Source organism: Stegostoma tigrinum, chromosome 7 (assembly GCF_030684315.1).
Source record: "Stegostoma tigrinum isolate sSteTig4 chromosome 7, sSteTig4.hap1, whole genome shotgun sequence".
Lineage (NCBI taxonomy): Eukaryota > Metazoa > Chordata > Chondrichthyes > Orectolobiformes > Stegostomatidae > Stegostoma > Stegostoma tigrinum.
The window spans coordinates 2260001-2274186 of NC_081360.1; the positions used below are offsets into that span (position 1 = coordinate 2260001).

At 42.7% G+C, this 14186-nt stretch overlaps 1 long non-coding RNA gene across 6 annotated transcripts in view; it reads left to right on the forward strand.

Annotated features, from left to right (window-relative positions):
* LOC125453890 (uncharacterized) overlaps positions 1-14186 on the forward strand; it is a 59409-nt gene that overhangs the window by 33739 nt on the left and 11484 nt on the right. The window contains exon 6 of one of the 6 annotated variants that reach the window (XR_009445904.1): positions 11307-11614. The exons of 4 other annotated variants lie outside the window; for them this stretch is intronic. This is a non-coding gene — a long non-coding RNA (uncharacterized LOC125453890). One more of the 6 variants, XR_009445903.1, reaches the window with a different exon arrangement.

The window sequence follows — 14186 nt, forward strand, 5'->3', positions numbered from 1 at the left end:
TTCCACAATGATGTTCAATCTTAGAACCATGATATCTATCCCCAAAAAATTGGTGGTAGGAGGAAACTTTATTTGACTTTTCAGATGCTTTTTGACAGGTTCCCACTGAAGAAGTGAATCAACAAATTTGGACCACATGGACTTGGAGGTGATATGTGGCATGGATTGAGAATTGTCCAACAGACAGAGAAACCTATGCTAATAAATTGTTGATTTGTGAGTTTGCATGCTGTACCTTGTGAGTTAGAGGAAGGATCCATGCTTGGGCTCCAGCAATTCACAATTTCTCAATGAATTAGATACACAGATCAAACCTAATGTTTCCACATTTGTTGATGGCATAACCACAGATGGGATTGTAGCTGCACAGAGGATGCAAAGAGGATGAAGGGGGGCATGAATATCTCTGAGTTTCTTTGCATATTCATGCATGGCATGTGGCCATCATTTACTTCCCATCTCTAATTGCCTGGAGAAGGTTGTGGTGGTTCTGAGCAATGTCAACTTTGATTTCTTGTCGCAGAAATGAACTTTTCCTGCAAGCTCTGTTTTTATTTGTGAGCTGTCTTGCTTGACCCACTGCAATCTTTTGGATGCAGGGACAGCGACAGTGCTGCTAGGAAGGAGCATGACTTGGAGGGGACCTTGGAAATGCTGCTTGTGTCATATTGTTTTCCTTCCAGTTTGTTTGTGGTTTTGTGAAATGCTGTTGCTGATTATCCTTGTAGGTTGTGGACACTGCTGTCATGGTATGTTCTGAGTGAAGTGAGTAAATGTCATTCCAAACACGAGGCTGTTTTGTGTTAGGTGATGTCAGGCTTATTGAATATTGTTGGAGCTACATTCATCCAGGCAAGTGGAAAGTATTCCATGACAGTGCTGGCCTCTGCGTTATGGTTAGGCAGCATGCATTCTGTGGGATGCTGATGTTTGTAAAATGTCTTTTCATTGCAAAATATCAGTTCTGTGTTTGGGAAGACTTATTTTATTGTGTGAATGATGAATGATAAATGTGTATACGGAACTGTACTTTATTTTCTTATGGATTGTGGGTGGCCAGGTCTCTGCATGTTCAGTTGTGATTGTTTTCATTCTGTGGACTGTCAGCAGTTCATATCTGGAGCGATTCTTTTGAAAACATTATTTGGAGAGTAAACAGTCAGTTTCCTGAGTGGAACAAGTCTTTTTTTTTAACATTCTGTGGCCTGTGGTTGTTTGTTATTGTGTGTGGGCAGACTGCGTGCAGATAGTCCTGTGAGGGGAATTATTTCCAACCTGTGGGCTGCCGTTGGTCAATGCTATGTTGCATACTGTTTTTGTGTGTATCCATGTGAAATAACTGCAACAAGGCTGGTATGCCATCACCAGGTCACCCTTTATTTGCTCGTACACAGTACACTGCCTATGGCCAGCTAGCTCTGAGCCGTTCCCCTGAACTGAGGTTCAAAATCCGTTTTCTTTTTTCCTTTCCTCTTTTCTTTTCTTATTTATTTTCCTTTTTTCTCTTTGTTCTTTTTTCACTATCCATGCAATAGTGGGATGTGGGTTTACTCCTGCAAGTTGTGTTTGACGAATTCTGCCTGAGGTTTGGATTTAACACCTGTATTTCGAATGGTTAGGTGGATTAGTTGAGCAGTTTCTCGACGTGTGGCCTGAGAATGGTCAATACTGTGGGTAGTTTTTATTTATTTTGTGGACTGTGAACAGGTAGTTTTGTGTATGGAGATGATTAATCCTACACAATATGAATGGTCCGTTCTGAGTGGAAAACTTGTTTTGATTATTTGGCCTGTGGTCATTTCTGCCTGAAGGTTGCACTTGACCTTGTGGACTCTCGTCAGTTGTGTGTGCAGAGCTGGTTTGAATTTCTGTTTGGGGAACTGAGTTTATTCTTTGGTTTTTAAATGGTTCGGCATCTCTGCGTGTGTGTGGCTCTTTCATTGCTGAAGAACTCAATTATCCGTGCGGATGCTGCCAGACCTATTTACTTTATTAACCAATTTCATTTCTGTTCCAGATCTTCAGATTTTGCAGTTCTTTGTTTAATTTTAGAGCTTTCATTTAGTCTGTTAGGGTATAGGACATAGAACAATACAGCACAGGAACAAGTCCTTCAGCCCACCATGTCCGCGATGACCAAAATGCTATTCTAAACTAATGCCACCTGGCTGCATGTGGCCTGTATCCCGCTATTCCCTGCCTGTTCATGAGTCTGTCTAAATGCCTCTTAAACAGCTCTTGTCTCTGCTTCGACTCCTCCCTGGCAGTATGATCCAGGCACTGACTAGCCTCTGTGTTGAAACTCGCACGTCTGCTTTAAAATTTCCCCTGACTTTAACTTAGGCCCTTTTGTTTGAACTTTCCACCTCAGTGAAAAGACTTTGATTATTCACTCTATCCGTGCCTCTCAATTTTATATTTCATTAAGTTGCCCCCTCAGCTTCTGACACTCGAGCAGAGACAATCCAAGTCTGCCCACCCTGTTCTTATAGCTGATACACACACTCTCATCCAGGCAACGTCCTAGTTAACCTCTTTTGCTCCCTCTTTAAAGCCGCCACTTTCTTCCTATTACTGCAAATCAGTAATTCTGTGTGCACTGCTGGTTCATGTGTTGTGAATTACAAATAGTCAATGATCAATGGGGAGCTTTTATTTGTTCTGTGGACTTTAAATGATCTGTTGTTTGTGATGAGCTGATTTTAATCAAATGCGTTGTGAATAGTCGATCTTGTGTGGAGAGCAGGATCTTATCCTGTGAAGTTTTGAGTAGTAACAACACACACAACCGACATGAATGTGTTGATGATCTTTATTGTGATTATTGTGTGCTCTATGAATGTTCAGTTCTGCATGTGTGTTGGCACCTCTTCCTCAAACAACAAAACCCATCCTTATTACTGTGTCTTCGTCCAGTCCCTACAGCATTCCTCATGTCTGTGACTGTCCAGAAACCCTAACATCCTCCTGTTCTGACAACTCTTCTCAATATTGAACCTGCTTAATCGCCTCCTGCCCTGTTGATCTATGGTCTACCTCATACCCCTTTGACAGTCTCCATCACTGAAACCTGTTTTGGATCACACAATGTGCTCTGCAGTTGTTATGCTCTCCTATGTTATGTACCATTCCATATCTCTTCAGCCACCTCCATTACAGGATCGGCCTCAGTCTCGTGAAAATACCACTGGGCTATTAACCCAGAGACACTTATAATATTCTGGGGGGCTGGGTTCAAATCCCAAAGTATCAGATGGTAGAATTAGAATTCAATAAAATAATCTGTAATGATGTGTCAATTGTTGATCATCAGTTTAAAAAAAAACTCAACTCACTCAGAAATGCCCTTTAGGGAAGAACATCTGACCAGGTCTAGCTGACATGTGACTCCAGACACACAACAAAATGGCTGACTCTTAACTGCCCTTTAGCAATTGCCAGATGCAATTGGCAATAGGCACAGAATGCTGGTCCTTCCAGTGATGTCATCAGCCCACAAATAAAGAGGGTATATTTCCCTTCCCACCCTCTGCAAACACGAAACAATTCATACTGGCCCCCACCACTGTCTGTAACACCGCCTCCAGCACCTTCAACTCACCCTGTTCCTATCATCTCATTGAACCTTAACAATGTTTCCTTCTGCTAGGACTCCCCTTGCAATTCCTTGAACACCTACTTCCATATTTAGGTAAGCCTTTGTCATTTTCTTAAAAACACTCCTTATCTTCAGAATTGGCAGGGTTTTTTCATTGTATTCCAAGGATTTGTGAATTGAATCTGATACTTTACGCCCTGAGTGAGATACACATTGAAATTTCTTGCTGAGGTTTTGTCTGTTTCAATGGAATGTCCTTTTGTTGAATATTTTATATTGTTCCTTCAAATGTTTTCCACTCTTCATTTACACCCATCCATTTCAATCTGCTTACCCTGTTTAGCTTGGTCAGTTCTCTTCTCAAACTCACGTATTTGGCCTTGTTTCTGTTTCCGATTTGTTGTTTGTCGTTTGTGTTTTCACCTTAAAACTTCATAATCCCTTTGAATTCCACTCTATCACAATTTCCCAGAGAATCTCCCAGTGTAACATTACTTATTCACTCAGCTTCATTACACAATGGTAGATCTTTGATAGGCATGTCCCTAGCCCATTGCACAATGTGTTATTCAAAGAAACACTGACAAACATATTCTCCGAATTCCTCTTTGAATGTCACTATTACCAGTGTGGTAGTCCCAGATTATATGAAGATTGAAGTCTCCCAAAATTATCACAGTGCCTTTGTTACAATTGCCAATTAATTCCTGTTTAATGCAGTGAAGAGCAATGAAATGCTGATTCTATTCATAATCTGAGGCCAAATTCTTTTCTTTTTTGTAATGCTTTTGATGTCCAATACTGTCAGGATTACCCATCCTGCTTTCCCATTCTGGCTGACTTTCTGCAAAATTTTGCATTGTTAAACGTTTATGTTCTACCTTACGTTCACCCTGCAACCACATCTTTCTGGTAACTACATCTTATTTATGTCTGTGACACAAGTCCATCCATCTCATTGCAGATATTTGCCCTTCCAAAAATAAGAGTACTACAATTTGCTGTCATGCACCTATTCACGCATGCAGTTTTACTGAAACTCTGTCCCTTCCTGTTCCTTTGTGCTTGTCTTCAGCCACATCATGCTATCTCAAAGTTTCACCTTTCCAAGTTGGATTTGGAAATCTCCTTTCAGCTGAGCCCTGTTTCTGCACCCTCTCTGTCAGTTTAAAGCCATAAACTGACTGACGTGATCAGCCAAGCCACTGGGCCCAGCAAGTTTCCCATTATTATTTATTCACTTGTGCCACAAGCTGGCCAGCATTTATTGCCCACCCAAGCTGCCTTTGAACTGAGGGCCTTACCCGACCATTTCAGATGGAGTTGAGAGTCAGGCACATTGCTCTGGGTCTGGAGTCATACATCGGTCAGACCAAGTGCGCACAGCAGATTTGCTGCTATAAAGGATATGAGGTAATCAGATGGGTATTTCTGACATTGGCAATAGTTTCTGGATTAATAGTCTTGTGAGGATAACAATGGGCCGTTGCCTATCCCACTCATAGCTCACATATCCTTGAGTGCTGATACCAGTGCACCATGAATCAACACCCCTTCTTCCCGACCATTGTGTGATTCTGACACCTTGCCGGTGATATCACTCAGTATCCCCTATCTGTCACTGTGGATCTAAATATTGGCTGTGACTGCACCTTCTGTTGCAGCTGTGAGATCATGAACCTAATGAATTCTCAAATCCAAAGAGATGAGGCAGCAGAGGCTGGGGATGGAGATTGGGATTTTCCAGATCTCTCTGGCACTCTGTGTCACTCTACATGTGTAATTCTTTCTGCATTAGTTTAATTTCTCAGTATGTCTCTGTCCCTGTCTTTGGCAGCTATTCAGGAAGTTCCTGACTCAGCAGAATTCCCAAATCCAGACTTGTCCATCACCACATTGAAGTGAATTTGTCAGCTAGAGATACAGGGCAAAGAGATCTGGAGCATTCAATAAATCCTGCAGCGAGGTAAAATCACAGCGAACAGAGTAGAGCGCTTAAAACATCAACCTACAAGTCATGACGTACACATAGTGCTGAAGTTGGAGCACAGTACAATAAGGCCCCAGACTCCACCACCCTGCTTTCAGCTCTGTTGTACTAAACTTTCCTAGGGCAGAATCAGAAGTTCACAATTATAAATCCAGGCCTATGCTGTCTTCGGGAGGATGAGTGCAGCAGAGGTGAAAGCAGGCCTTTCTCAAGAGGGTGAGATTGAAGCCTGGGATATTTCCATTCTGTGTTCCTACTCCAACACAGTCTCTTCTGTCATGTCCTATTCATACAGCAAGCAAACAAACACATCATTTGGTCCAACTCATCTGCACCAGTGCATTGAATCCTTCTTACTCCTAAAATAGTTGTTATATCTGCAGCCTCCTGCCCTCCCAAAAATCCCTTCTTATGTTTGAAATCTACTCCAATGCTGACTATACTCCCCATCCTGACAAATTGCTGCAGTCTTGATAACATGCCCAATCTCGGCATTGTCCTCCTCCTCTCCTCCAGTCACTACAGTAATCCGTATATCTGTCATCTTGTCCAATACCTACAGTCCACCCTGTCGCTGTAATATCCTCCAGCCCTTACCAATCTCCCCATTTGTGCACCATCCTCCAGCCCCTATAGCACATGGTACACTGTAATCTTCTCTAATCCCTATAACACTTCTGCCTCCTGCTTTACAGCACCTCATGTCCTCTGTAATCATTAACCATCTCTGCAGACCTCCCTATTTGTACAAATTTCTCTAGTCCCTATAGCCTTTCCTGCCTGTGTAACTGCTCAAATCCCTGCAACTCTCCCTTTGTGTAGTGTTCTCAAATCACTTTAATCCTCCCTATGTCTACAACCTCTTCCAGTCTCTACAATCTTGTTTAATTGTCTACTACCATTCACGATTGGATGTGGCAGGACTGCAGAGCTTAGACTGTGAAATAGCCTAGCTCTGTTGATCAATTATTGCTTATATTGTTTGGCATGCAAGTAGTACTGTTTGGCTTCACCAGGTTAAAACCTCATTTTCAGAAGTGGATGGTGCTTCTCCTGGCATGCCCTCCTGCACTCTGTATTTAATGAGAATTGATCCCCTGACTTGATGGAAATGTTTGAGTGGGGGAAATACTGGGCTATGAGGTTACAGATTGTGCTAGACTACAGTTCTGATGGTGTTGATGGCCCACAGTGCCTCATGGATGCCCAGACTTGAGTTTTGATGTCTTCAAAGTCTGCACCATTTAGCACAGTGATAGTGCCACAAAAGACAATGGACACTTTTTCTCAATGTGAAGGTAGGACTTCAGCTCCGCAAGGGCTGTGCAGTGGCCATGGACAGATGCATCTGCAGCTGGCAGATTGGTAAGGATGATGTCAAGTATGTTTTTACCTCTTATTGGTTCCCTCACCACCTGCCACAGACCCAGTTGAGCAGCAGTGTCCTCTAGGACCTGATCAACTCAATCTGTAATAGTCCAGCCAAGCCACACTTGGTGGTGGACACTGAAATCCCCTATCCAGAGTACATTTTGTGCCCTTGCCATCTTCAGTGCCCACTAAGTGTTGTTCACCATGGAGGAATATTAATTCATCAGCTAAGGGAAGATGGCTTTTGGTTAAACATGGACAAGGAAAACTCCAGCTGATTACCACCCACCATGAGAGGTCATGGCATCTGGAGTCAATATTAAGGACTCCCAGAGCAACTCCCTCCCAAATGTGTACCTGTATGCTGCCAGCTCTGCTGGGTCTGTCTTGTTGCTGCCATGGGGCATACCTTGGGAAGGTGTTGGTGGTGTCTGATACATTGTCTGTAGGCTGTTATTTTGTGAATATAACTATGTCAGGCTATTTCTTGACACAGTTCTCCCAATTTTGTGAGGAGTACTTTACAGGGTCGACAGACTTGCTTCTGCCATTTTATTTTCTGGTGCCTTGGTCTGATTTCATTTCTTTGAAACTTTGCAGCAATTCGTACAACTGAGTGGTTAGCATTTCAGAGGGCAATTGAGAGTCATCCACATTGCTGTGGGTCTGCAGTCACATGTAGGCAAGACTAGGTGAGGATGAAAGATATATTTCCCTGAAGGACATTAGTGAGCCAGAGGATTTATTTCCCCCCAACAATCAGCAATGGTTTCATGGTTATGAATAGATTGTTAAGTATAGTTCTCTTTTATGTTGAATTCAAATTCCATTAGCTGCTGTGGCAGGATTCAAACCTGGGTTCTCAGAACATTATTTGGGTCTCTGGATTAATAGTCTGGCGATAATACCACTAGGCTGTCACCTTCCCTTTTTACTCGAGAGACTTGAGAGACTGAATAGCCTCCAGCTGTTCCTGTGTAAGAGGAACAAGTCTGAATGACCTTGTTCTGCTCCTTGGGAATACACTCTTGAAGCTGAATGACGTCTTCCTATTCAACTGTAAAAGGCTAAAGAGGCTGAATTACGTCCTTCTGTATTTGTAAAAGACTTGAAAGGCTGGATGACTTTCTCCTGTTTCCCTGTAACAGTCTTGAGAGTCTGAATGGCCATCCTCTGTCACGATGTTACAGGCTCGGGAGGCTGAATGGTCACCTCCTGTTCCTATATACCAGACTCAAGAGGCTGAATAGTTTCTTCCTGTCCCTCTGTAACAGGCTTGAGACGTTAAATGATGCAGCAACCCGTGGACTAAGAGCAGCCATTAAACTGTATCTGATGGAGGTCCCTCCCTTCTTAGTTACAGAAACACAAACACAACGTAGTCCAGGTGCCTCCTCAGTAACACCTCGTACAACTGCAGTAACATTTCTGTGTTTTTATTGATTCCCTTTGCAAAACATGCCAACATTCCATCTCTCTCTCTCCATGTGGTAATAGTCTAGTGTGGGCTAAATGGTAATTTGCAAAAACACAAATATAAATTTGTGGGAGCCCTGTAACTGTTTATTGTCACTCAGCACGGGCTGCAAATTTCCCTGTGTCACACAAGTATCTATTGCAAGTATAGTAACAAGAAACTGGCAAAGTTTTGCAATGCTCCCCATGCTGGACAGATAGTCCAGTTTAGTGAGCAGCACATGAGCGTACTTCTCTCTATGATGGGCTGTTGCCTTGTCCCAGTTTATGGTTCTGGGCTGGTTCTGTAAGGCAGATTCCGAATTTGATGTAACAAACCACTTCTGATAATCTGGCAATACCTTTATTCAAAGTTATCATTTTTGTGATTTAGACCCTCTGAGGCCTCACTCCACCGGTTAGCCCCATACCCAGTCTTCTATCACTGTGTTTGCACAACATGTTGCCAGCTAATTAGTTATATGTTTCTCTCTTTCATGTGTATAATTATGTCCCTCTGTATCTTTCCCTGGCTTTGGTTTTTGGTTCCTTAGCGTATTATCGAATTATCGACAGCTGGCATTGTGAAGCTCAGAAACAAAGAAATGGTACATGTCCCATGTGGTGCTTTATCTTCGGCAGGGGTTTTCAGCGACTTTAATACATGTCTTTGAAACAGGGTCTGTGCATGGCCATTGAATGCCTGTTTTTGTCTCTTTCAGCTGATCTTGAGTTCAGCAGCAGAAGGAATGCCCCTTGAGTATTTTTCCAAAATACCTACACCGAACCTGTAGGTGAGGGGCTTCTGAGTGACTTCTGTTGTTGAAACGTTGGTGCAGTTTGCTGGAGATTGTGCTGTAAGTTGATTTAGATATACAGGGAGACCTAAGAATTTAGTAACCCAACTCTGGGCAGAGCGTGGGGACTATGAGTGCAGCATCTGGGCCTGCAACATGAACAACAAATGGAGCAGAGGCACCATTCCCACACCAACCAACCATATCACAATAGCCTGTGTGAACTTAGAGAAATGCGTTCACTCCGAACATCAGGGAGCAGACAGTCAGGGGGATGGAGCAACACTCAGGTGTCTCAACAGGTCAGAGTGAACCCTTCAGTACTCACTGTATCACGAAATCCTATAATCGCTTTCCATTTCAGTAATGTACTACCCTCTGTTCTTCCTGCCACATTATATACCACGTTATATTCCACTTGCTAAACTATTGACCATTGACTTAATCTGCTTATATCCATTTCCACATTCACAACTTTCTCTTGATAATTTAATTTCCTGCTTATCTCCGTGTTATTGCCAAATGTAGTTGTAATAAATCTGTTGTACTCCTCCGAATTGTTGATATAGATTGTTAATAGTTGAGGACCCAGCACAGGTCACTGTGACTCTACTTGGTATGTTTAATCCAACAGCTCAAGACTAATTTATGTCCAGTGTCTGCTTCCTTTTTGATAACCAGTCCTCTGTCTGCAAGAGCAGTGAACGTCAGTCAGCAATCCAGCCCCTCGAGTCTGCTCCACCCTTTTATTTGATCATGGGTGATGTCATCATGGTCTCAGCAGCACTTTCCTGTCCACTGTCCATAACCCCTCATTTACGCAAAGTCTCAGCATCCACTACACTCTGGGATGGTGAATTACACTGATACACCACCCTTTGTGAGCAGTTCTCATTGCCCTTCTTTTAAGTCTGTTCCAGCCTATCCTAAAACAATGATCCCTTCTTCTAAATTGCCCCACATGGGGAAATATCCACTCCACATTTACATTATCAATCACCCTTTGCATCTTACAAAGTTCTCCTGTCATTCTTCTAAACTCCAGAGACTTTCTGCCTGAACTGCTCAATCTCTTCATAAGTCTTACTCCTCATCTGGAATCAATCAAGTGAACATCTTCTGAATTGCATCCAATATACCTACATCCCTCCTCCAGTCAGGGCACCAAAACCGTACATCATACTCCAGTTGTCTCATTAACAGCTTGCATAGTTTTGTGTCAGGCGGTTATTCACTTCCCGGTGATAACCAAAACTTTCCAGGCAGGAGTGGGTCACATATCCATCATGTCCAAACATGTCAACATCAATGTCACCCTTCAGTGATGAAGGATATAATTGGTGGATCAGGTGAATAGGAATTTTTCTCCCTCAGCAGAAAGCTGTTGGGTGTGGCCTTGTTTTCCTAATTTAGTGCGATTCCCAAGGGTCCGCATTTCAATGTGGAGAGGTAGAGGAACTGAAGGAACTCTTACTCTATTAATGTTACAGTGTGAGCATGCACAGTACATCGTGTTGGTGAATGCCAACTGTCCTCCTGGCAGCAGCGACAACCTTTTCTCCAGAAGCAATCAACCATTCCCATCGTCCGCTGGTCTCCGCATAGAAAGAAAGGACGGCATCTCAGATAAAGACCGCCTCTTGGCATACGGTTCAAAACACCCTCCCACTCAACAACATCAAATTATCTGTTGTGTACTCACATTAATGGGGCCACTGGGAACATCGGGGAGCAGACCATCAGGGAGATGAAGCAACACTTCCAATATCTGAATGGATCAGAGTGAAATTTCCAGTACACAATGCACCATTATGACCTCTAACCTCTTTCCATTTATGTAATACATAGCTTTTATTATGAGGACCCAGCACTGGCCACTGTATCACTGCAATCGTTAATTTTTTTTAACTGACAAAGTCTAATTTGTTCCCAATTTATCAATGATTCTGGCTCATGAACTGGTCCTTCCCCTATTCCTATACAGTAGCTTTGAAAGGCAAGAGACATTAAGAGATCTGCTCCAACTGCTCAGCAGCGGGATCAAATTGCTGAATGGCTGCATTCTGTTGCTGTTTAAAACCTTTGTGTTGAATAGACTGCTTCGATCTCGGTGTAGTAGTGAATGTTGCTGAACATTTTTGGAATCGTTGATGACCAGCACACTTCTGAATTCGTGATCGAGGGAAGAATACTGATGGTATGGCTGCTGATGACTCTCAGTGCCTCGTGGATGCCCAGTTTCAATCTTCCCAGTCCTTTAGAAGTATGTCCGACCATGCAGGAGGTACTGCTATGTAACACAGTGGATGGTATCTTCACAATGAGGCTGAAATCTTCCGTCCACCAGGACCATGTACTGGGTGCTCCTACAGATACTGTTTGAGACAGATACATCTGTGACAAGTAGGTTGGTGAGACTTTTTCCCTCTTATTGGTTCACTCATCACTTCCCACAGTCTGGCTGCTGTGTATTTTAGGCCTGGCCCTGTTCTGTCAGTGGTGGGCCTGTGGAGATACTCTTGGTGATGGACATTGATGTACAACACTAAGAATATGTTTTGTGTCCTTGTCACCCTCAGTGCTTCCTCTGATTTGATTTCAACATTGAGAGAAACTGGTTTATCACTGAGTGGGGGTGGGGGGGGCAGTAGATGTACTTCATCAGGCGATATCCTTTACCATCTTTGACCTATCACCTTGGGATTTCTCAGTTTGAAATAAAATTTGGGGAATTCCAGGGCAACCCCTTTCGTGACTCTATACCACCGTACCCCAACCACTAGTGTCTATGTCCTGAGGGTGGGACAGGCTGTACACAGGGATGGAGATGGTATTTCATGTATCATTTCCCATCAGGTCAGACTTGGTGAGTATGATGATGTCAAACTATTTACTGATGGTCAAAATGAATAATAAGAGTGACAATATCTGATTTAATCAGTTAAAAAGCTGAATAAAAGGCATTCAATATGTATGTGTACTGTATCCTTAGGAAATGTTGGGGTATTGACTGTATCCACTGAGATAAATGGATAAGATTTAATGACATTAATTGATATTGGGAACTGAATATCCAGAACAAATTACAGTTGGGAATTTGGTGCAGAAATGAAAACGAAGTTGAACCAATCTCTGAAAAAGGATATTAGTGCTTAATCTCATTTTTTTTGTGAGAAGTGCCATTGAGTTTGGGAAGAGATCTCCACTATGAATCGAGTGGATCTCATCGAAATTAATGGACATAAGAGCCTTTGTGATGTGGATCTTTATGAGTTGATCACACTCTGTACCTGACATTTTCCAGACCATTTTATAGCCAACATTATTTGTTAACAGCAGGACGTCAGTTAATTGAAGAAAAGGTAAGATCCTGAGGGAACAGATCCCTGTCCAAGGAGAAGGAAACACTGTTTTGTAGTCCCCTCGGGCAGTTAACGGGATGAACACATTTTCCCTGTGCTTACGTTTCTTCACGACAGGATTGAGCATAATTTAGACTAAAAGACAGAAATTTCCAACCTCTGTTTGTCTCCAGGGAACTGGGAGAGAATTCTACAGGCCAGCGATGTTTTCATCCTCCGTATGAGGAACTGTAGAGAAGTGATCTAGGACATAGAAAATCAAAGCACAGTACAGTACAGGCCCTTCGGCCCATGATGTTGTGCCAAACGTTTACCCTAAACCTAAGGTCCATCTAACCTCTAACGCTACCTTGTACTATCATCCATATGCTGATCTAATAGCCGCTTAAATGGCCTTAATAAGGCCGACTCCACTATCCTCTCTGACAACACACCTACCACTCTCTGATGTCTCCCCGATATCTACCTCCTTTCACTTTAAAACTATGTCCCGTCGTAAAAGCTACCTCCACCCTAGGAAGAAGCCTCTGGCTGTCTACTTAATCTATACCTCTGATCATTTTGTATACCTCTATCAAGTCACCTCTCATCCTTCATCATTCTAAAAAATAAAAGCTGTAGCGCTCTCGGCCTTTCCTTGTAAGATCTTCCCTCCACTCCAGGTAACATCCTGGTAAATCTCCTCTGAACCTTTTCCTGTGCTACCACATCTTTCCTGTAATGATGTGACCAGATCTGGACACAATACTCCAGATATGGCCGAACCAGGCTTTTATATAGCTGGAACATAACTTCACGCCTCTTGAACTCAATCCCACTATTAATGAAAGCGAATACATCATACAACTTCTTAACAGCTCTATCCACCTGGGTGGCAGCTTTCAGGGAAATGTGAACATGAACTCCAAGATTCCTTTGCTCCGCCACACTGCCAAGAATTTTTCCGTTAACCCTGTACTATGCTTTCAAGTTTGTCCTTCCAAAATGAATCACCTCACACTTTTCAGGGTTAAACTCCATCTGCCAGTTCCCAGCCCTGCTCTGCATCCTATCAATGTCCCTTTGTAACCTGGAACAGCCCTCCACACTGTCCACAATGTGACCCACCTTCGTATCATCCACAAACTTGCTAATCCACCCTTCCACTCCTTCATCCAAATCATCTGTATCTGCTCTCGAGTGATTGATTATGTGAGAATATTCCAGAAAGCATTTGTTTGGAGAGGGAATGTTACTTGTGATTTACATTACAATTTTTGTAAAAAAAACTTGAGACATTACTATTTGTTACTTTAGCTTCAACTTTTTAAAAATAAATCAGTGATACATTTGAAAATATCACTGGGTCCTCAATTAAACTGGTAACTTTGCTTCCAGGCTGATGTGTACATTTTATATATTTCTAAAGAAGGCTCACGACCCAAAGTGTCAACTTTACTGTTCCTTTGATGCGGCCAGGCCTGCTGTGTTCCTCCAGCTCCACACTGCGCTTTGTCTGTCAGCATCGGCAGTTCTTACTATCTCTGATGTATACTTTATTCATTTTCCTACCTCACAGTTAATGTAGTGACAATCTACGTCCTACTTTATAAAGATTATGGATTCGCCTTGTG